This window comes from Notamacropus eugenii, chromosome 2 (genome assembly GCF_028372415.1).
Source record: "Notamacropus eugenii isolate mMacEug1 chromosome 2, mMacEug1.pri_v2, whole genome shotgun sequence".
Classification (NCBI taxonomy): Eukaryota; Metazoa; Chordata; class Mammalia; order Diprotodontia; family Macropodidae; genus Notamacropus; species Notamacropus eugenii.
The window spans coordinates 442,296,089-442,319,030 of record NC_092873.1 but is presented as its reverse complement, the minus strand read 5'-3'; the positions used below and the strand labels follow the sequence as shown (position 1 = coordinate 442,319,030).

The 22,942-nt window shown below is 36.6% G+C and overlaps 1 protein-coding gene and 1 long non-coding RNA gene across 7 annotated transcripts in view; one reads left to right on the top strand and one right to left on the bottom strand.

Annotated features, from left to right (window-relative positions):
• Positions 1–22,942, top strand: part of PTPRC (protein tyrosine phosphatase receptor type C) — a 132,661-nt gene that overhangs the window by 43,037 nt on the left and 66,682 nt on the right. The gene's annotated exons all lie outside the window — the stretch shown is intronic.
• On the bottom strand, positions 727–16,267 carry LOC140529544 (uncharacterized). 2 transcript variants are annotated; one of them, XR_011975591.1, is made up of 5 exons: positions 16,098–16,267; positions 5,977–6,227; positions 4,364–4,558; positions 2,285–2,378; positions 727–1,341 (listed from the first exon to the last, which is right to left on the bottom strand). It is a non-coding gene; the product is annotated as an uncharacterized lncRNA (long non-coding RNA). The 2 variants fall into 2 exon arrangements; XR_011975590.1 differs by having other exon boundaries at positions 727–1,251.

The following is a 22,942-nucleotide window of genomic DNA, read 5'->3' as shown; positions in this document are numbered from 1 at the left end:
GATCCTTGAAACATATAAATTCATCTCATTCACCTTAAAGCTTTGTTGCAAAAGTGTTCCTTGGGCTTAAAAGTTTGGTTGCTTCTTAAGGTGCATAAAAAGGTTGAATTGGGACAGTCCTTGGAATTCGTCTGGTGCACGTCTCTCATTTTACATTTGGAAAATGCAACTCACAGAGATCAAATAGTTTGACCAAGGTCATATAGACAGGACCAGGACTAGAAGCCAGATATTTGGAGAACGCAGATATTCAAAAGAATATAGTCTCTGTGTTGCTTGCCTCCAGTAATAAAATGAATAGTTTATAGGCTAATACATGTAGATCTAGAAAAGGAATTAATAGCAATCTAATTCAGATCTCTTATTTTATAAATTGTAAAGCTGAGGGCCAGAGAAATTAAACCATTTGCTCAAGGACAGATAGTATGTGGCAAAAGCTAGATTTGAACCAGGCTCTCTAACTCAAGCCAGTGATTTTTGGACCATACCACCTTTTGTCCACAAAACAACTTCTGCAAAAAGTGAACCATAAACTCTTTGGAACGACAATAAAAAAAAAACCCAAAACCCAATTCATATTGTACTCAGGCTAATAGTCATTCTTTCCAAACCACAATTCATTTACCCACTGCCACCTTTCACACTAATATTAGTTCTAAAAAGTAAATTTGAGAAGGAAATGAATCCAGCTCAGTGGGAAGAGACTTTTGAACTTTCTTAGCATGAATGAAAAAGCAGTACACTTTCCTTTTATGGGTTTAAGTGAATTTATAATAGCCATTGCTGAGATTTTGATGGTGGATCCAACAAATAAAAGGATTTGTCCTTTTAAGCTTATTTTCTTTGGAAGTATGGTCAGGGAAGACTGGTTTCTGGCATAACTCACATTTCTGGTGATGTGTGTGGATCAATAAGTCACACAGCAGTCAAGGATGAATGTAAAATCTGGTAAACAAACGGGGAAGCAACTGACGCTGAATTGTGGTGTAATTAATTTCTTTCCAGACTTTCTCATATCTCATATACATACATTTGAAATTGGAGGCAATGTTGAGCCTTTCATGTGGATGTTCATGCTAGTCTCAGGGATCATCAGTATTTTCTATAATCTTGACTTCTGAAATTTCCCTTTTCTAACCATCTCCTCCTACCTGTGCCTTGGCCTTCCTCCTTCTCAATCTGTTGTTTGTCCGTAGAAAGAGCACTATGATCCTTTGCTCCTCTTTCTTCTTAGTCTTCTAAGGTTTAAAACTAGAAGAGACCATAGAGATCAACCACTCTACTTTCTCTCAGCCCATCATTTTTCTTCTGACTTTATTTGTTTTCCTTGAGAGAACTGGGCTGTAGAAATACAATGCATTCAGTGTCACAGTCACCATATTATAATTCCCTTATCATCTACTTATTATTCTTTACTTTGCTGTCTTATTTTTTCTTATCTGTAAAAAAGGGGTAGACTAGGTAAAATCTCCAAAGTAAGTTTCAGTGATAAAGTTATGATTTAGTGATCCCTCCCAAGTAGAGTCCATAGCCAACCATTTCAATGATACTTCACTACTCCAGAATTCCTTCTTCTTTTCCACCTTTATACTCATGACATGAGGCTACAGTGTAATTAGTCAGTCAACAAATATTAATTAAGAGCCTACTATGGGCCAAGTATTATGATAATTACTGGTGGTAGAAAGAAAGGCAAAAGACAATTCCTGCTTTCACAGAGTTCACAGTCTAATGGGAGAGTCTCATGTGTACCTTGTCCCATTCTTGCCTAATGTTCATGTTCTTTATGTCTGCTCAATTTCTCATCTCTGTGCCTTTGCACTGACTGTACCCCATACTTGGAATGGATTTCTTGTCACTGTCTCTTAGAACACCAAGCTTCCTTTGAGACTAAACTGAAACACCATCTTTGACCTGAGGCTTTTCTGACTCTCTGACTGATAGAACACCCTTCCCCCCACTCACCTTGAAGCTAATTCGTATCACCATATATGTATATGTCGTGTCCCCAGTAGCCTATAAACTTCTTGAGGGCAAGCACTTCATTTTTTATCTTTGTGTCTCTGACATCTAGCCCAATCCTGAGCACACAGCAATATCTGATCAATGCTTATTGATCTTTTAATCAAGTCTCTCTCCTGGGATGCTCAAAGTTACTGGAGAAAGACATGTAAGTGTGCTGGATGAGACTACTACAAATTATTCATTTGAATAGATAATTCTTCTTGGAAATTTTGAAATTCATTTTTAGTGTGTTCCCTATCAGATTCCTGATAGAACTCACCTCACTCTATTTCTTCTTCCCTCAAAACTCTGGTTCCACAATAGCCTCTCTAATATCTTTGATAGGTGACAAGTCAGAATGTCTTTATATTCTCCTGGTAGGGAAGGAAGGGAATAAGTATTTTTACAGTGCCTACTATGCACTAGTGTGTTTAACACTTTACAAATGCTATCCTTTTTAATCCCCACAACAACCCTGTGAGGTAGGAGCTATTATTATCTCCATTCCACAGATGAAGAAACTGAGGAAAACAGTGGTTAAATGACTTATCCAGGGTCACACAGCTAGTAAGTGTCTGAGACCAAATTTAAATTTAGGTATTCCTGACTCCAGGCGCAGTGCTTTATTCACTGTACTCCCAATGCATAACTTTTACCACGCAAAAGACAGTGGAATTAACCCAGCTTCTTTCCTTCAAACCATCCAACTACAGACGCATCTTTCTCTACACATGCTCCCATTTCACATGTTATAAAACTCCTAATAACTTCTACAAGTAGGTTTCCAAGTTTAACTTTGGTATTCTTCCATAAATAGCACTATACAACATCAATTTAGTGTATAATTATTTTGGCAGCATGGATAGAGAAGTGACCTTGGAATCAGGAAGACCTGGGTTTATTTCCATATCAACAAATACAGACCATTAAGTCCAGGGCAAGTCACTTAACCTCTTAGCACCCCAAGCCACTGTCAAGAGTGATTGGATGAAACATTTATTAAACACTTCCTATGTACAAAACTCTAAGAGTTGAGCATAAAAATAGAAAAGATCCCTGCCTTTAAGGAGCTTGCACTCCAATGGGAGAGACAAAACATACAGAAGCTGCAAATCAAATGAAAAAATCCCATGATCCTTAGATCATGCCTCCTTTTAAATTTCCAATGTTAAATCATCTGTTCCTGAAGCTGAACCTTTTGAACAGTATTAAGGACTTTTGGTGGTAAGAACTGTCCTTTCTTGATCTTCAGTAGCTGTGGCTATAGCACCTGCAGAAGCAGGTGCCAGGCAGAGTCTCTACAGGGGTGCCTCCTGTGGGCATGGGGCTGGATGCATTGCTACTCCAAAATAAGATTATAAATAGAATAGGTGCATTAGTAAATGGAGTTTCTTCATTAGGAATTCCCTAAATCAGTGAAATCTCAGGTCCATTATTAAAAAAGATAGAAAAAAAGAGAAAGAACAAGGTTTGCCCTCTATATCAACTATATATATATTTAGGCATATATATATATATATATATATACACACATATATTCATTTTGCACTCTATACTAAGAACTATTCATACAAGCAAATATTTATGCATTTCCTCTTTAAAATAATGAGAGACAAACTTAGATTGATGAGTAGGGAAAAACATAGAATCATGTAGTGCTCTTGCTTAATCTTTTCAGGAACTGAACTGAAGCTGTGATCTTTCTTCCTTTGGAAGCCCTGTGCCATAATGGAAGTCCAGTAATTGTGATGTTTAAGGGAATGTAAAGAAAAATTCCTAGTTCCTTTTCACATTACCTTTACCACACATACATCAGGTCTATGTACTTAGGATCATGCTCAGATGTCACCATAGCAGAAAATGTCCAATATAAAATCATCCCCCTTGTCAGTCCTTTATTCAAGCTGTTCTCTATAACTAAGGTTAATGTTATTTGAAGTAGTTTTTTCTTATTGGATTTTGTAACTACCATAGAGATGAACTAGTAACTTTATTTCACCAAGGGAAGAGGACATTAGGACAGGTGTGATGGAGCAAAAGGGAAATTCATCAATATCTACCAGTCTCCTGCTTTCCTTACTCCTAGTGGATGAGCAATAGACTGTAGGAAACTGATCAGGAAGAATATTTCCTTCTGTTGCTAGGTGGCACAATGGAGAGAGTGCTGGATCTGGAGTCAAGAAGATATGAATTCAAATCCTGCCTCAGATGGCTATCAGCTGTGTGATCCAGGGAAAGTCACTTAACCTCTTTCAGGTTCAGTTGTGTCATCTTGTCTTTATTAGACAGCAGCTAGTTGGCTAGTAGATAGAGTGCTGGTGCCAAAGAGCTAAATTCAAATCAAGCCTCAGATACTTACTAGCTGTCTGACCCTGGACAAGTCACTTAACCTCTGTTTGCTTCAGTTTTCTCAGCTGAAAAATGAGAAAAACAACATAATAACAATAACAGGTTGTTAAGATCAAATGAGATACTATTTCTAAAGTACTTATCAAAGTTTCTGGTCCATAGTTGATTCCATGTAAATGCTTATTTCCTTCCTCTTCTCTCTCATCTGTAAAATGAGGATAACAGTAGACTTACTTTATAAGGGCATTGTGAAGATCAAATGAGTTAATCATGTAATCCATTGTGCAAACCATAAATGCTTAGTTGTTAGAAACTTGTCTAAGGTTATATAGCCACTACATGTTAAGAGACAGGACTTGAATCTAGCTCTTCTGGACTCCAAAGTCTATTTCAACACTGCCTTTCACTATGTGCTTAGAAGGTACTTAATAAATATTTATTTTAGATTTGAATGGACTCTTCAATAGGTTTGCTTCTTATCCCTCTAATTTCTTTGAGACTCTGCATTTATCACTTTCTTTATGTAGCTCTTTTTAGTTTATTAACAGGAAAAAAATTAGAAATTTTATAGGAATAAATAAGCTCAAAGTCCTAAAGCTAGGAATTTGAAATTAACTATAAACGTAATACCTTTTGTGGTAATTATTGAGAAAGTAGCCCTTGGTCTTGTCCATTCTCTCAAGATCATATTTTTAAAAAAATATCAAAATTATAATTTAAGTGAGTGGGAGACAACTTGCTAATTTTTTCCAGACAGAAAATATACCTTCTATTTTAAGTACTTATCTACTGGGTAAAATAGGGGAAAAGTCCATGTTATGAGTGTGGAAAAGTCCATTTATTGCAGATAAAAAAAAAGTAATGGATTTGTTCCATCTTTTATCTAGAGTTATCTAAGATGTATCACATTTTCCATTTGGGTTCATTTCCTATTTCTATTTTTATGTTATTTAAAAATATGTGTATGTATTATCTCTATATCTCTGTCTCTTTCCCTATCATCACTATTATCCTATAAAGAATATGATCCTCTGCAACTCAACATGCTTATGACAGTCACTCTGTGTTTCAGCCATTTTCTGGATTTTAAAAGACCAGATTTTGTGGCTCCCAACTTCAGTTTCCAGGTGTTTCTGCTCTATAGGGCATTTTGAACCTCTGGTCATCCCTGGGCCAATAACTTCCAAAATCTGAATGAGGTAAAAGGTGTTAGAGCACGCCCCCTGCCCCAAGCACCTACAGCTCCATCAAAGGACTTTTCTCAGTAGAGAAAATGTGCACTGGATTTGAGTACAGATGTGAAACAGGGACAACGGGTAAAGGATAATACACACTTGTGATATGTGCACCAAACTGTTGCTCACAAAGTTCTGAGTTTTGAAATTCTCTTCCCTATCTTCCAAAAGGTGACTTTCAATAATACATCAATTAAATTGTACACTGATAGGCCTTTAGATGTTAATGGCCATCCATTATTTATGTCCTCTCCCAAGTATAAGTAAGTTAATGCATTAATGGAACTCTTACCTAGCCCAATCCTTCCCCTTATTCTTAAAATTTGTCACTGACTTATAACACTTTCACTGCCTCTCTCCAGAATTCTCTAATATGATTGCTACATACCTGATTATCAGGTGGCTGGAAAAAAAAAAAAAAAACAACCCAGCAAAGAAAACGTGTCAAAGAAGGAAAACACCTATGTCTTCCTGCTCTCCTTAATGTTGCAAAATGGAGTGAAATGGTAACCCCATTCAGCTTGCATTCACAAGCTATTTCTCAATGTCTGCACTGGGTGGAGTAGGCTGACTATTAGAGCATCACCGACCAAATAGGATGTTCTCCAAAGTGAGATACTCTGTCAAGTTTTCAGGCATCTGGAGGAATGAGAGGTGACAAGTTCACTATTAAGTCCATGGGACCAAAACTGCAGAGATTCAAATATGACTTGCAGAAAAACAACTTCTTAGGTACTAGCAACTTTAGCTTTGGAATCTAAAATGAATGTCCTGGAATTGAAGAAATACAATCCAAGCATCAGCATCTATGGCTTGGATTTCTGTGTGGTTCTGAGAAGGCTAAGGTTCAATATTATGGACATGGTATATAGGACAGGTTTCACTGGATGAAACCTAGTGTTGGCAAAGCCATGCACTGGTTTCAGCATATCATGAACCATAGTTTTGTTTTTTTTTTTTTATTACAAGGTTAATAAAAATGAACTTCAAAAAAGCAGAAGGGTAAAGGAGCTGGAGCAGTATACCAGAATTATAACTACTCAAACCACTAACTATGTCTTCCTACTGGAATAGAGAACTATATAATCCAGAATAAATATATTAAGAGGAGGAGATTCAGAACCAAAGGGAGAATAAGATTCACTAATTTCATTTTAAAAAAAGTAATAACCAATTGTAAAGTAAAATTCTCCCTCCTTCCTCATCAAATGAAAGAATGAATCCATGAACATGTTAAAATGAGAATAAAGAGCTGTTGGGGTGAATTCAACTCTTGAAAAAGTCTAAATTCAGTCAAATCAATTTTAATTCCATCCAACAATTATTTATTAAGTGGAGTGCTAATTTTATGCCTAAATGTAAGTTTGGAAATATGGGAGAGAGGAAGGGAGGGGGGAAACAACAGAATTCAATGAGTTTCAATTCAACAGACCCCAATCAAGCACCAGTTCTGCCCATATCATGGGTCTTGTTCACAAGCAGTACATGATTTGTGTGTTTGGATGCCACCTGGATATCATGAAAATAAAACTCCTTGAAAATACAGGATTACTTAAGTGTGAGTACTCCCTCAACAGGCAGATAATAAACTCTCTATGAATTACTGCAGTGTAGTAGAAAAAGCATGGGGCTTAAAGTCATAAAACAATTGATTGTTGTAAGATTTTTCAGGCATCATCCAATCCAACTTTTCATTGTAAAGATGGGGAAATTGAGACTTAAACAGAGAGGTTAAGTTAGTAGCAGAATTGAGATTCTGACTTTACATCTAGACACCTTCCCACTACACTATGCTGTCTCTCCAGAGGTCTGACTTAGAGTTCTCAGTGACAGCTTCTGTGGAACTATGGGCAGACTCTCATTTATGCATTGGAAAAATGAAGATAATAATACTTGTACTAGGTGGCACAATGATAGAGCTCTGGGTCTGAAGTCAGGAGACTCATCTTTGTGAGTTCAACTTACTCCCTGTGTGACTTCAGGCAAGTCACTTTAACCCTGTTTGCCTTGGTTTCCTCAGCTAAAACGAACTGGAGAAGGAAATGGCAAATCATCAGTATCTTTGCAAGGAAACCCCAAATGAGATCCAAGGAGTATAAAAGTACTCAGTAGCAACAACTCTAACTTATGCATCTGAAAAATGAAGATAATAATACTTGTACTAGCTACCTCTGCAAATTGTGAGGAGGAAAGTATTTTATAAGTCATCAAGTGCTCCATTAGTACCAGCTATGGTTTGTTTTGGTTTTATTTTGGAAACTGGATCTCCCTAACTCACCTAGGCTGGTAATATAATAACCACTCATAGGCAGATCCCACTGCTGATAAGCATGAAAGTTTTACCATTCTCCATTTCTGACCTGGGCAGGTAAGGGGCTTCTTAGACCTTCTGGCTCCCTGCCCCTATCTTGCTCCTGAGGTTCCGCCATATTGGTAGTGCTGAACTTATTGTGGATACTTGATCCACATAGCCCACAGTATCAGAAAACCAAGTCCAAGATATCCACTAGGGAATATAGGCATATACTACCAAGTCTAGCAATAGCTGTTGTTATTAGATATGAGCAATACTTTAGTAGATGGTCTTTCCAGACTGTTGCCACCAAAAAACATAGTGGTCAACTTACTGGTCATAAGCCTCTCTTTAAGTTTAGCTAAACTGGCATTCGAATCACAGATAAATTTTTACAGTAGAAATGATGAGTATCAGAGTTTATGCTCAGCTAGCCTGGACTTTGAGAACCCAAGGAAGGTTGATGGGGGCAGTTCATTAGCTCCCCTGATATAGCTGATGAACAAATGAATGAAGAAAAAAAATGAATGAATAAACATGTAAATACATAAACTTAATATTTCTTAGTTCTCAAATAACCATTACACAAAATATACAACCCTTATACCACGTATATATTTTAAAATATGCTACATACTTCAGATAGATCAATAAAAATAATGTTCTATATAGAAGAAATGTTCAAAAAGAGGCCAGGCCTCCTTTTCTATCCAGATGGCTGCATACATCTTTCAAATTGGTTTTTTTTATATCTTTTAAAAGAAGCAGATGCCAGATGTCTATCAGTCACTGGTAGGGTAGCACTTTTTGCAGGGTTTTAGAAGGGAAACTGGGTCACAAAAGCTCAATGGAGGTAACACAGTTTAGATCTGTCCCCAGAAGATGAAGTCTAGTATTCAGAGAGCACAGTTACTGCCTGAGCTTTCATTTGACTTGGAACAAGAAACCAGGGAATCATATGTGAAAGTTCCCTGGAAAATCATGTGGTTTTCCAGGGTTTGATGTAATTGTACCTTTATTTTCGTTCTTATGCCTCTTTTGTTGACAAGTCTTTTTCAAAGCTCTCCCAGGGCTATGAGGAGGTACGCTGATAGTATAATAAAACTGTGTACTGAACCTTATGGGAATGCAAAGATAGCGCAATGAACAGTGTGGCCTGGGAATTTGCTTAAATTTGCTTAGATTCTCCCCCTCCTTACTTTTTTTTTTATTCTTTGACATGAGCTGCACCATCATGGAAGAGATATACTAAACTTTGCCATTCAGGCAGCCAGAAGGCGCATTTAAATTCTTACTTAATTCAGAGTCCCATTAGACTGAGAATCCCTGCATCAGTAATAAAAAAAAAGCTGATTCTTTATTATCTCCCTCTCTCTGAACATAGGTAGCTTTTTATAGCAGAAGGAGCCAGAGTCATTATCTAAATGGCTCTGTTGCTTTGTTCTGACTGGATACAGATGCACTATGCAGGCAGACCCTCAAATCTCCCAGTTTACTCTATGTTGTAACATAAATATTCATGAACATATTCCAAAAAGTATGGAAATCCTGTTGCAATTAGTCTTCTAAAGTCCTACTCTAATATTTCACAGTACTGTCGGGGTGACCCTGGATTTTCAGTGACTATACCAAGGGAATGAAAACTGCCAAGTCTTATCAAGTAGGAAAGATTCAGCAGTGCATATCTCTCTGAGTGTAACTAGGTATATTTTCACCTTGGGGCAAAAACAGTTGGTGGGGTGGTTCAAGGGATTGTTCAATTGCTATCTTAAGTAATTGGGTATCAGAAGGGAGAGAGTTACAACAGCCTGCTTGACCTTTGTCCCTGACTAGGATGGGAAGGAAGGTGGACTCTATGAGAAGAGTAACGATGACAGTATAAGATTGCCAGAGGGGAAGTATCTCCCTTCTCTGACAGTGTTGTGTCCTATTTACCTAGCACCGTTTATACTTCTGGTGTGTTAGCTGCTTAAGTACCAGTCTAGTCAAGTTTGGGGAGGCTTATCATCAGTTCTGACATAGAGTAATGAATGTTTTGGTCCAAGCAACTCACAAACTTCATTTACCAAGGTGCAGAGAGTTGGGATTTATTTCAGAGAATGGTAGAAATCCAGACTGACAAAATCGCAGAGCTCAGAAGTTTTAAAGGATGGGAATTATAATATTTACAAAAGTTATATTGGTTAACTCATATATCTTTCAGAACTGTTTTGCCTGTAACTGTGTTTCTTTGTAGAGAAAGGCTAATCGTTTCTTAAATATTCAAGCTTTGAGCCGCAAAGAAACTTGGGCATCTCTGATTCAACCCTGTTCATTCATTCATTCATTCATTCATTCATTCATTCATTCATTCATTCATTCATTTTCCATGTGAGGCCACTGAAGGCTTCACGGTCACACAGGTTAAATATAGCAAGGCCATAACTCTAATCCAACTTCTCTGGCTCAAAACCTAGTGCTACAGATTCTACAACAAGACTGATTCTTTAAATATTAATCAAGGATTTATTTACTAAGCACTTACTATGCATAAGGCACTGTGCCGAACTTGGGGTACACAGAGAAAATATTTGTAAAACTTGATTCCCACCTTGAAGGAGCTTACATTCTAATTGTGGAAATACTAGTCAGATACAAAAAGCTACACTGTCTCATAGAGGATACAAAGGCCTGGTCCTTTGTGATAAAGGAGCTTTAAACCCAGTTGAACAGACAAAAGCTATAGACATAAAACAAATAATGTCCATAATCCAAGCACAGCATATACTATGAGTATTGTTTGAATTCAAAGATAGGAAGATGACTGTGGATTGAGGATGGTGAGGTAAGTTTCCATGGGGGAAGCAGAGCCTGAGATGGACCTTTGAAGGGTGAATAGGATTCATGTAAAGGGTGAGTGGAAAGATGGTATTCATTCCAGGACAGAGGAATGGTATGAATGCCCTGTTTCCATTCATCCCTTACATGAATTTGGAGAGAGGATTGCATTGTGTTTGGTCTGGGGGAAGAAAAAAGGGGGGAGGGTGGGTACTGGTAGTCTGGTGGAAGCATATGGGGAGCTAAAATAGGAAATAAAGTCATGAAGTACTATGAGGACAGCTTATTAAGGTTCTTCCTTCAGTACTAGACCATGGAGTTTGGATTATATTCTCTAAGAAGCTATCAGTAGAGCTACCACTGAAGGTGTTTGAACATGTCAGTGACATGCTCAAAGTGGTGGTGTAGAAAATCTTTTTTCAAGTGACAGGGGTAAATTACAGGAAGTAAGCAGTTAGCCTAATTAGGTTATTGTAAAAACATTTAGATTTGGCACTGATGATCTGAGCTAGGGCAGTCATGGTGGAAATAGAAAGGAAAGTACAAATGTGCAATATTTTATAAGAAAGAATAATAAAATTGAATGAATAAAAATCTGAGGAGAAGAATAGGGTGAGTTACTCTGATGGCTGTTATTCAGAGTTAGTTTTTATTTATTTTTATCCATTGTTATATGATTTAAATGAGAGAAATGATGAACAATTATTTTTAATTGAAACATTGTTCATTCCCCAAAGAAGTATTTTTGCCTGCTGGTTTGCTCTTAAAATATACTTAAATATCTTAATATATGAGAATAGATATCAGGGGGCATTATTACTTTTGCTATTTAGTTAATATGTTAGGCAAAGGCAATTGTATTTGTATTACCAACATCATACCTTTTTGCAGCAAAAATTCTAATGATCTGAAAATTCCAGTTTTCTAAAAGTACTATCCCTTTGATTGTCCTTGACATAAAAGTGTGATTGTTTTAGATCCAAGCACTTTTTACTCTGAGCATTTCATGCAGATATCAACTTGAGGCAATTGGTGGTGACCCTACAAGAAAAACTTAGCGTGGGATAACTTGTGGTCATACATAACAGAGGTGAAATGCAGTGGTCTATTTTTGTGGGTGAAACTTTGTGAAAAACACTCCCCTTCACATTTCTACATAAGAATGGTTTTCAGATTTCAACTTCTGTGAGAACTTCATGTGCAATCCTAAGGAGCTAACTAGATCTCCTAACCTCAGTCTCCTCCCTAATTAAATGAGGGTTATAAAACCCCAATTTTCATTACTGGTGGGCAAATTTTACTACACGATATCATTTTACCTAACTCATCAATTAATGGAGTGATATTTGAAAGAATAATTCACTATATGAATTCTTAACTTTTTTGAGGGTCATAAACCCCTTTGAGTGTCTGGTGAAGCTTTTGGTGTGATGAACTCCATTGGCACAGTAGTGAAGCCTAGGGACCCCTTCTCAGAATAATGTTTTTAAGTGTGTGATATAATATTCGTAGGATTACAAAGGAAATCAATTATATTGAAATACATTTAACAAGGCATACTTGATTTTTCTTTCCTTTTTAATTTATAAAATAAAACAAGCATTCCATAATGTAGTACAACAAAAAATGATGATTGCACATGAAACTGTAGTCTACTATGCTCGACTTGCCATTTCTTTCAAGCATACAACGAAATTATCATGTAAATTTTTTTCCTTCCCTCCCCCTACCATAGAGATGGCTACCATTAGACACAAATAGGTCTATATATGTAAAATTATTCTATACATACTTCTATTTATCAGTTCTTTCTCTGGATGCAAATAGCATTTTCATATGTCCTTGGTTGTCCCAAGTTCTTAAAATAATTTTGCTATTACTGTAGACAAAGTTCTCTTGGTTCTGCTCAATTTTGGTCTTCATTATGTCGTGCAAGTCCTTCCATGATTTTCTAAAATCACTGAGCTCATCCTTTCTTATAGCACAGCAGCATTCCATCACAATCATATACCACAACTTGTTCAGCCATTCTCCAGCTGATGGACATTTTCCTGCTCTGTTTCCAATTCTTTGTCACCACAGAGAGAGCTGCTATAAACATTTTAGAACACATAGATTCTTTCACTTTTCCTCTAATTATTTTGTGGCAAAAATATTGGTGTGGTTTGCCATTTTCTTCTTGGGATCATTTTGTAGATGAAGATACCAAAAGGGTTAAGTGACTTGCCCAGGGTCAAATAGCTAGTAATACCAAGTAGTGGTATTGCTAGGTCAAAGGGAATAAGTAATATAATAACTCTTTGGGCATAATTCCAGATTGGTCTCCAAAATGGTTAGGCCATTTCAGAATTCCACCAACAATTTTTCCACATCCCCTCCAACATTTGTCACTTTCCCCTTCTATCATTTTACCCAGTATATTTGTTTTTAATGTTTACAGACCCCACATTAAAACCCTTGCTTTACAGGGATAAAACATATGAATTCATTAATAAACACTATATAGTACATATACATACATATACACATAGATGTACTATGCAAAAATAATGATTAATTCTAATATATATGCATGATCTCAAGCAAAGATATATAAGTACATTATAATCATAATTATTCTTACTTTTTTCATAATAACATTATATTTTCAGATATTTGTTATAAAGTATCGATTTCCTGCTTGAAGAAATGCCAAAGTTTTAAAATTAAACTAAATCAATGCTATCCCTAAAACAAGTTTGTATGATTGTGGAAATTAAATGGCATATTAGTAAGAAAAGTCAAAAATATTTTTTCATGTTAGAAATAAGCTGTCATCAAGAGTGTAAAGAAATTAAACAAATATTAGGGTGTGTGAGTGTGTGTGTGTGTGTGTATGTGTGTGTGTGTGTGTGTGTGTGTGAGAGAGAGAGAGAGAGAGAGAGAGAGGAAGAGAGAGAGAGAAAGAGAGAGAGGGAGAGAGAGAGAGAGAGAGATGGTTCAACATGGAGTGGTGGCATAATTGAAAAACTTCAGCCTGCTATAGAGAAGTTGTGGTTTTAGCACGGAGATAGGACTGATTATGCTGGTGCTACGGCAGCCCAGTTGCGCCATTTCAAAGAGCTTATGTGCTTAACCACACAAGCTGCACCCCTTCCTTTTCTAAAGGCACTCAGAATAAGAAAAAAAAACTTAATAAAACAGAAGTGCACAGCCCAGGAGAAACCACAAAACCAGTGAAGGCTTCTGAGCTATGTGTGTACATACAACTGACTGGCGTGAGAGGAGTCAATTGAAAACTCTATGCCTTTGAAAGTCTAAGCTTTTCCTTTATACCTGAGTTACCATAAGCACTCTTGAAAGTGAATCAAGTATACCTGTGTCTAGAATTTGAGTAAGAGTCTACAAGGCAAAATCTTAACCTGTTTTTCAGTTTTTACATGACATTTCCTTCTTTTTCTTTGGTGAGAGTGTTGTCTGCTCTCTGTGGGAATAGTGGAGCCTTTTTGTTAAATGTGGAAACAGTTTCTACTTAAATGGAATCCACATAAATGTGTAGTCTCAAAATATCTTTCCCTTTATTTTCTTCCTTAGATTCTGCAGATAGAGCACAATTTCATAGTTAGGTTAGAATGGATGTAGGAAATTGCCAGAGATGATTCACAAAAGTTTAATTTAGGACATCACATTTTTATACCAGTCCCCCACAACTGGTTATTCGGCTTTGTTGTCGTTGTTCAGTTGTGTCTGACTCTTTGTGATCCAATTTGGGGTTTTTGTGGCAAAAATATTGGTGTGGTTTGCCATTTCCTTCTTGGGATCATTTTGTAGATGAGGATACCAACAGGGTTAAGTGACTTGCCCAGGGTCAAATAGCTAGTAAGTGTTATAGGATGGATTTGAACTCAGGTCTTCCTGACTCCAGGCCTACCTAGCTGCCCTAGTTAGTTATCTAGAATTTATTAAATAGCTTCCGTGTACTAGTCACTGTGCTAAACACTGGGGGATACGAAAAAAGGTAGCAAATAGTCCCTGCTGTCAAAGAGTTCACAATCTAATAAAGAAGACAACATATAAATAGCTACAAGAAAGCAAGCTAACACAGGATATGGAGGGAAACCTCAAAGAGAAGGTAGTAAGATGAAGGAGGACTGGGAAAGTTTTGTTTTTTTTTTTTTTGCCATCCCACTCATATTTGCATACCTGTCTTCTACAAGCTCTAACTGTAAATAGAAGGAAAGCTGACTTTCCTAACTGTAGCAGAAAAGATTTTTTCAAAATTTTAGTTTTTCCTCTATTATACTGCTAGTTTCAGGCTAAGTCCTCATCCAGTGTCTTATCTGTCATGGATGTGACCTTGAACTTTAAAAAGTTTTGCTAGCAGAGGATAAATGGGATGTAGTGTGGCATAATGGATGGACTGGATTAGGAATAAGAAGAACTAGGTCCAGTCCTGTCAGAGATGCTTACTGACTGCATGACCTCTCTGAGCCTCACTTTCCTCACCTGCAAAATGTGGATAATGGCACCTACCTTGTGAAAGTGAAATGATATGGGTGAAAAGTTCTGCAAACTTTAAAGTACTAATACCATCACACGCAATTAGGATGATTAAATTCTGAAATGACTTTGCATGTGGAGTTAGTGATGGAAAATGTTACTGCTGTCTGAAAATAAACTTAGCTAAGTTTGCAGAGACCCTTCACCAGTTGGTTGTAGGGGGGGGATTGATCTTTTTGACTCCTGCATCAAATGAATTTTCCTGGCATCTAGGTAGGGGTTGCAATCTCTGGTGGTAGAAGAAACAGCAGCATCTCCAAAAACATGAATCCTTGACATACCAAAATAACTAATTCTGCAAGCATACTACTACTTGGCCATCTATGCTAAAAAAAAAATAAGCACCTTTTTATAGTTCCTAGTATCTTATATTTATTTTAAATTTTCTATAACACTATCAAGCTTCTAGTTTCTTCTTTACACATGTAACTGACTCTGTTCTATAATTCCACATTTTGTCAGTTAATTGGTGAGTACCCTCCAGTCATTAGGTGCTAGAATGGTGTTTAATATGACTTTGATGTCATGGTATTCTATTGACTGGACCACACCCCTCCCTAGGAGACATCACTGAATCAGAAATTGAGAATTTCATAGTGAAGTAAAACGTTAAAGCTCTTTTCATACCAATCTTCCATTTTGCAGATAAGGAAACTGAGTCCTAGAGACATGAAGTGACATACACAAGGTTACACAATGGCAGAATTGGGACTATAATCTAGATCTCCCAAGTTCAAATAGATTTTTTATAGCCAGAAGATAGGATTTTGTCTAGATCAACCTTTAAATCCCATGATCCTGTGGTCCTGGATGACTTCCAAGATCCCTTGATTCAACAATTTACGGAGCACTTTACTGACCTCCCCTGAAGTACCTCTGGAATATATCATCATGGTTTGGAGATGACCCCTAGCTCTTTAAGCTTATGTCAGTCCAACATAAATTCTGACAAGACCCACCAAACTTGGATGACTCCTTACAGATCTAGTCAGTGGATTGTGTGTCTGTTCACCAATCTGCCTATGTCAAGATAAGCCTATCATTAAGAAGGCTGGCCACTAAGTCATGATTCTAGTTTTTGTTTGGTCATAGAAATTCACTAAGAAGAGCTTGCTATCTGTTGTAGTTACTGGAATTCTAGATCTAGTCATGCAGGCCTCAGTTCCAAATTCTACTCTGGCACTAGCTGTGTGACTAAAGACAAATTACATAATGTCTCTGAGTCTTAGTTGCCTTATCTGTAAAACTGAAGTGGAAATATTTGTAGTATCTACCTGGCAAGTTTATTTAGGGTTTAAATAAAATCTATGTAAGGTATTTTTCAAATTATAAAGCATTACCTAAATATTAGTTATTACCAATTGGACAGCTAGGTGGTGCAGTGGATAGAGCACCAGTGCAGGAGTTAGGAGGACCTGAGTTCAAATCTCACCCCAGACACTTGACACTCACTAGCTGTGTGACCTTGGGCAAGTCACTTAACCCCAATGGCCTCATCTTGGGTCATCTCCAGTCATCTTGATGAATATCTGGTTACTGGATTCAGATGGCTCTGGAGGACAAGTGAGGCTGGTGACCTGCACAGCCCTCTCTCACTCAAAACAAAGTCAAGTGCAAGTCATGTCATCATTTCTCTGATGGCATGGTCTTCTTCGGCAATGAAGGGTGAACACACATATCCCTCAGCTATTATCAATGGGCTGTGATCTCTTTTGACAGGAGACTCACACACGGAATCATAGATTTTTGTTTAGAAATGTTTTTGCTATCCTGATTTTGTATTACCACTACTCTGAAGAGCTTCTGGACAAGGACTTTACTTCCTATTCACTGTAATAACTAGTAGGCAAATACATCCATTATATTTTTTTGTCCCTGTTTCACAACATTCTTTCGAACAATGCATGCAGGCTCAAAGGTTTTCTAGCGGTAGGTTTCTTATAAAACAGTTGAGTGATCCTGGGCAAGTTATTGAGCCTATATGAATATCTATTTCCCCACCTGTAAAGTAAACTTGTTTTGGCTAAATTAGGAAGATTAGTAATGAGGAAATTAAAAAAAACCAAAGTCTAATTGTATCTTCTATTTCTTTGCATCCACCATAGCACTTAGCACGTAGCAGTTAACTTGCTACATCTTTATTAATTGATTGGATCCAATAGTCTTGCTGTCTTACGCATTTGCTATAGTCAACATCAAAATCCTGGCTTGAAATTTGGGATTGCAGATCTAATAGACAAGCAAAAGAAGAAAGAATTTTGCTTAGCAAGGAAAACAGTTTGTTACCCAAGTATGAGTGGCTATTAGCCTGAAATCTCCTTTCAACATCTTTTTCAGAGTCAGACTTGAGAACAAGCTTCTCTAGAATGTGCCTATATTTGTTTTAAATTTGTATTGACATCTTTGGTTTTTATATCACCTCCATTTCCCAATATAACCCTCATCTGCCCTCTCAGAGTGTCATACCTATTAACAAAGAGGAAGAAAAGAAAAAGAAAGCAATTCAATAAAACCAACTAATAGTAAAATCTAACTTTATATGTGATGATCTACCCCCATAGTTCTCCCACCTCTGGAAAAAAAAAAGGATATCTCTTCTTTGGGGTGTGCCTTGGTCATTATCAATTCTCAGTAACTGGATGCCTTAAAATCTAAGTCAGCAGTTCTCAAAATGTGGTCAGGGAACCACGTGGCACTTCCTAAGATGCTCCCAGAAGGTCTACAAAGTCAACTCTAATTTCAAAAAATGTTTTAATTTCTAATATGATAAATATGTAGATATAATTAATATAAACAAAAGCTCTTTGGAGGTCCTTGATAATTTAAAAAAGTGTAACACAGGGCCTGAGAGCAAAAAATTTAGAGAATGAACATTTTAGTCACTCTTTTTTAGTAGCACAATTCCAAATTGCTTTTATAATAGCATAGATGCTAAGGATAGCATTCATTCTACTTTTCCTCATCCTATATTTTATTAGATTTTCAGTTCTAGTTAGACTAAAATACTTAAATCTTTGGAAATGTCGTTCCTTCCCTTAAAAAAAATTAAAACTATATCAGCTTTTTGAGATATTATCTTTCATTCAAACTGATTCTAGGGATATTCTTGCTAAAGTCTCTGATCAAGGACTGAGGGGTGTGACTTCAAGGGTAGCTTTGATATGTGATCATTTAAACATTTTAAGTTGTAAAGGAAACATATTGGGAAAGGTAAATTCAGTAACAATACATGTGTTGGAATAACATAGCTTTGAAGATCAAATGTTCTGTGATCTACATTTTCGTCTTTTTAATGTATCTATTCCATTCCTCTGGTGTCTCACAACAGGATTATAATGGGAAGTAGCTCTCTGACAGGATGTGTAGGAGTTTTTTTGGGTTATGGTGCCATCTATTGAGTTCTTAGTAAATATCATCTTGTTCAAGTAATAAAACCAACACAGCACATTTATAAGCTAAGATCAACAGGAAGTTGTGCGACTGCCTTTAATAGCAAATGTGGCATGGCAATGAACACACAACACCCTGCTTTAGCCTCCTACCATGGTTTATTAATCTATTTGAATCACAGACTAAAAAACACATAGAAGTTTTATAGATGGACCTTAGAAGTCCCTGAGTCCAAGCCACTTAGTTTTACAGATTAGGAAACTGAGGCCCATAAAAGATAATCTACTGGCTTAAGATTCCTAGTAAGGGCTAGTAACTGCAGAATCACAACTGAAAACTTAGTTGTCCATCTCACTGGTCAGTGATCTTTCTATCAAACTATGTATCAACAGTTTATCTATCAAAAAAACTAGTTCTCAACAGACTGTCAACAAACAATGGACATTCTTTGAAAATAAGAATTAAGCTTATACTTGTTTGGGGACAGACATATTGATATAAGGAAAAGTTTCTTGTCTTTTGTTGTGAGGAAGGAACTTTATAAAATTCAAACCTCAAAGTGCATTTATAATTGTAGCTCTATGCTTTTCTTGTCTATTTTGATCAGGGAACAACTAAATGTACCCTGGTTCTATCTCTGCTTCAGCTCATAATATCAATGGGTTCAGTAATTACTTTTCCATGATATCAATCAATCAACAAGCATTTACTAAGCACCTAGACAAGGGATGCATCCCCTGCATTCAAGGAGCTTATATTCTGACGGAGGAAACAATATACATATCTAAGTCTAGAGAAAACACAAAACTAGATACAATGCGACCTGTTGGCAGGAGAAAGGCACAAGCAATTTGGGGAAGAGGAAAGACCTCATGTACCAGATGGTGCTGGAGCTGAATCTTGAAGGGATCCAAGGATTCCATGTGCTCTATTGGTAATCTCACGATGTTAAAGAAAATTGAGGAAGGCCCTCAGCACACTAGATGACCCCCCCTCGCCCCAAACAATGGCAAATTAATGGGAGGATATGGACAATAGGACTGCAGGATGGCCAGGCATGGTTGGGTTACATTCTGCATTGTTGGCCATGATATGCACGTTGATGAGGTCATAGCAGGCTTTGAATATGTGAAAGTACGATAGCAAACAATAGAAGTTCCTAAGTTGGTAAGCACTAACTAATTTACTTTTCTCCCCAACATCTAACCATAGTATTAACAGCACAAATTTTATGTAATCATTAAAAGAGCCTCATAAACATAATATTATTCAGTGAATATGATCTAAAAATGATGCTCCTCTCTCCCACATTTGAATGTCAGTCCCTTTTGAGCAGAGATCGTTTCATTCTTTATACTTGTATCCCTAGAACCTAGCACGGTGCCTCACAAATAAACTATTATTAGATTCTTGGCTGATTAAAGACTCTTTTTAAGAGCACTGGCACAGAACAAGTTTACACCAGCTGTTTATGTAGCGGTTGATATATCACATATACTGCCCTCTGGGAGTAGAGTGGCAGTGTTATGCAGTGGACAGAGATAGCTGTCCTTGGAGCCAGGAAGACCTGGTTCCAAGTCGCACCTTTCATGCATACTGGCTATATGACGGTAGGCAAATCATTTCACTTACCAGTTATCTAGGGAGCTTTTTACTACAATAAGCTGCAGAGAAGAAGCCAATCTGCCTTGTCAGAGGGAGTTTCCTTAAGTGGAAATTCCCTATATCAGTGACATCGCAGGACTAGTCCTTGTGTCTATTAGCATATGCAAAAGGAGAAGAACTAAAGAAATAGTCCAGCTCACAAAATGATAAGAGAAAACAAAAATGACAGAGAACATTTGTGTTTAAAAGATTCATGGTTGAGAAAAACATGGGATTTGTCCGTTTGTTTTTACCTTCATTCTCCACCTCATTTTGTATGTAAAAAGAGGAAGGAAATGTGAATGGTGTATGGAGTGTGTACATGCCTGGGAGTTGGGAAGATGCCATTGGTGAATCATTACAATTTTCTTAGAAGAATTAGTTCTTCAGAAAATTCTATGTTCCAAAGACAATCAACTACCAATCTCTAACTAGGTTGTTCTATGCAAGCTGCTCTTATACTTATAACATGTGAGAGCAGTTTGACTTTTTTTTCTCCAAATTAGGGAACTTCTATTTTCTTCTAATCAGTTGGTGAAACAATGTGTATCTGTTTAAAGTTTCTATATTACCAGAAACATTCTACTTGCATTCCGCTAGCTCCTAAATAATTTTCTAAATGCTTTGGTTTTCAGGGTCATGTCTTTTCTTTTTCTATTTTGTTTTTCCACTTTGGGATGTTGAAATAATAGGAATTTTTGTGGAGCTGAATAGATATGACTTCACCTGTCATATTGATATGAAGTCTTACAGGGTCCCTTATAGTAAATCAGTGTCCTAGATGACAAACTGTTTTGACCTCAGTGTGTTGAGAACCAGAAGTCTGGATATCCCTTATCATGTCCTCCTAGTCTACTTAAATGGTGATGCTTATGCCTGGGGCTTTGTTTTAAAAAGCTGTAGGATTTAGTATGTGGAGATACTCTGACCATGAAACATTTTGTGGGGAAAAATGATTTTTTTTAATGGTAAAGAACGGTATCCAAGCAAAAACACTGAGCACAGGAGAAAAGACAACTCCTGAGACAGAGTGAATGCTAACAGTAGATAAATGTATGAGGAGCTCTGTTGCTTCGCAAAAGCATGGTAGTCAATTACAGAAATTGAAGGAAGGAAAGGGAGTGATATTACAGAAGACACTGAATTGTTGTGGGGTTTTCTGAAGGGAGAGGGAAGACAGTTCTGTAACATATGCTGACTCTACTGTTTTTGAAGCAACAAAAACTGTTTCCTATATGGTACAGCTGAGATATGGAACATCTCATTATGAGAAGGCTTGACTACCAACATAGCAGTGGCTATCTGACTTTCCACTCTAAAATCCTAATCATTTTTCTGCATCATAAATGGAGCTTTCAGTCAGTAAACTGTGACTTGGTCTCAAAACCCATTTGGGGACCTAAGCTAGTTCAGATATTAGCCTCACCACTTGATATTTCCTTTGAATTACAATTTTTAAAATTTAATTTATTCTATTTTTAATTTATGGAATAAAACAAGCATTTTGATAATATAGTATAATACAAAGATGAGTGCACATGAAACTGCAAATATATTATGTACAACTTGTTATGCCTTATAAATATAAAACAAAGTTATTGTGTAAATTTCTTTGTTACTTCTCTCTCTTTACCCTAGAGATGGCTATCATTAGATACAAATATATATTGTACATAATATCAGTATTTGACTGATGTATCTTGCCATATATTGTGAAAGAATTGGTAAATCATCTTTGTGCCCATACTTTAAGAAAATTTCAAAGGTTCAGATACAAAGCTTCATTAATTTGACTTAGGATATTAATGGATTATAAAATCGATATTACTCAGGAGGTCCCAAAATTAAAAAAAAAATCTCTCCCACTTTTGTTAATAGGGTGGGTTATTTTTTAGAATACCTTTAATAATAATAATAATGAAAATAGCTAACACATGTCAGACACTGTTCTGAGGAACTTTACATTTATTATCTCATTTGCTCTTCATAACAATCCTGGGAATTAGGAGTTCTTATTGTCCCCAATTTACAAATGTGGAACCTGAGACAAATGGGAGTTAAGTAACTTTCCCAGGGTCACATAGTTAGTAAATGTCTGAGGCTAAATTTGAACTCAGGTCTTCCTGCCCCTAGAGTTAATATCCTATCCATTGCTGTACCTAACTTCTCTTAAATGTGTGAAAGAAAGCAGATAGATAAAATATTAATTGGTAATGAAAGTTAAACCCTAAGTTGAATATATTATAAGATCTACAACATGAGTTTTTAAACTGGAGTCCCCTGATTCTAAGGTGTCTGTTAACTTGCACAGGTAAAAAAAAAATACATTTTTTTCAATAACCTATTTTCTTGGTAAACCTATGTATTTCATTTCATGGAATTAAAAAAAAGCACACAACATTTTTCTGAGTTGTACATAGGCTTAACCAGATTGCACAAAGCTTGACAATTCCAAAATATTAAGAACCCCTACTTTAGAACATAGTGTCAGACATGCAAGTCCCCCAATCAGATTAAAATGTATTTAGGAAGTAGTTAACAAAATAAATAAAAATACAAAAAAAAAACCCCATAGAGAATGTTAATATGTCCTTTCCTGAGTCAGTATCCAACTGCATCAGTAAGCACCCCCATATACAAAGGGGGCTGCTATCACAGGTTCTTAGATGTA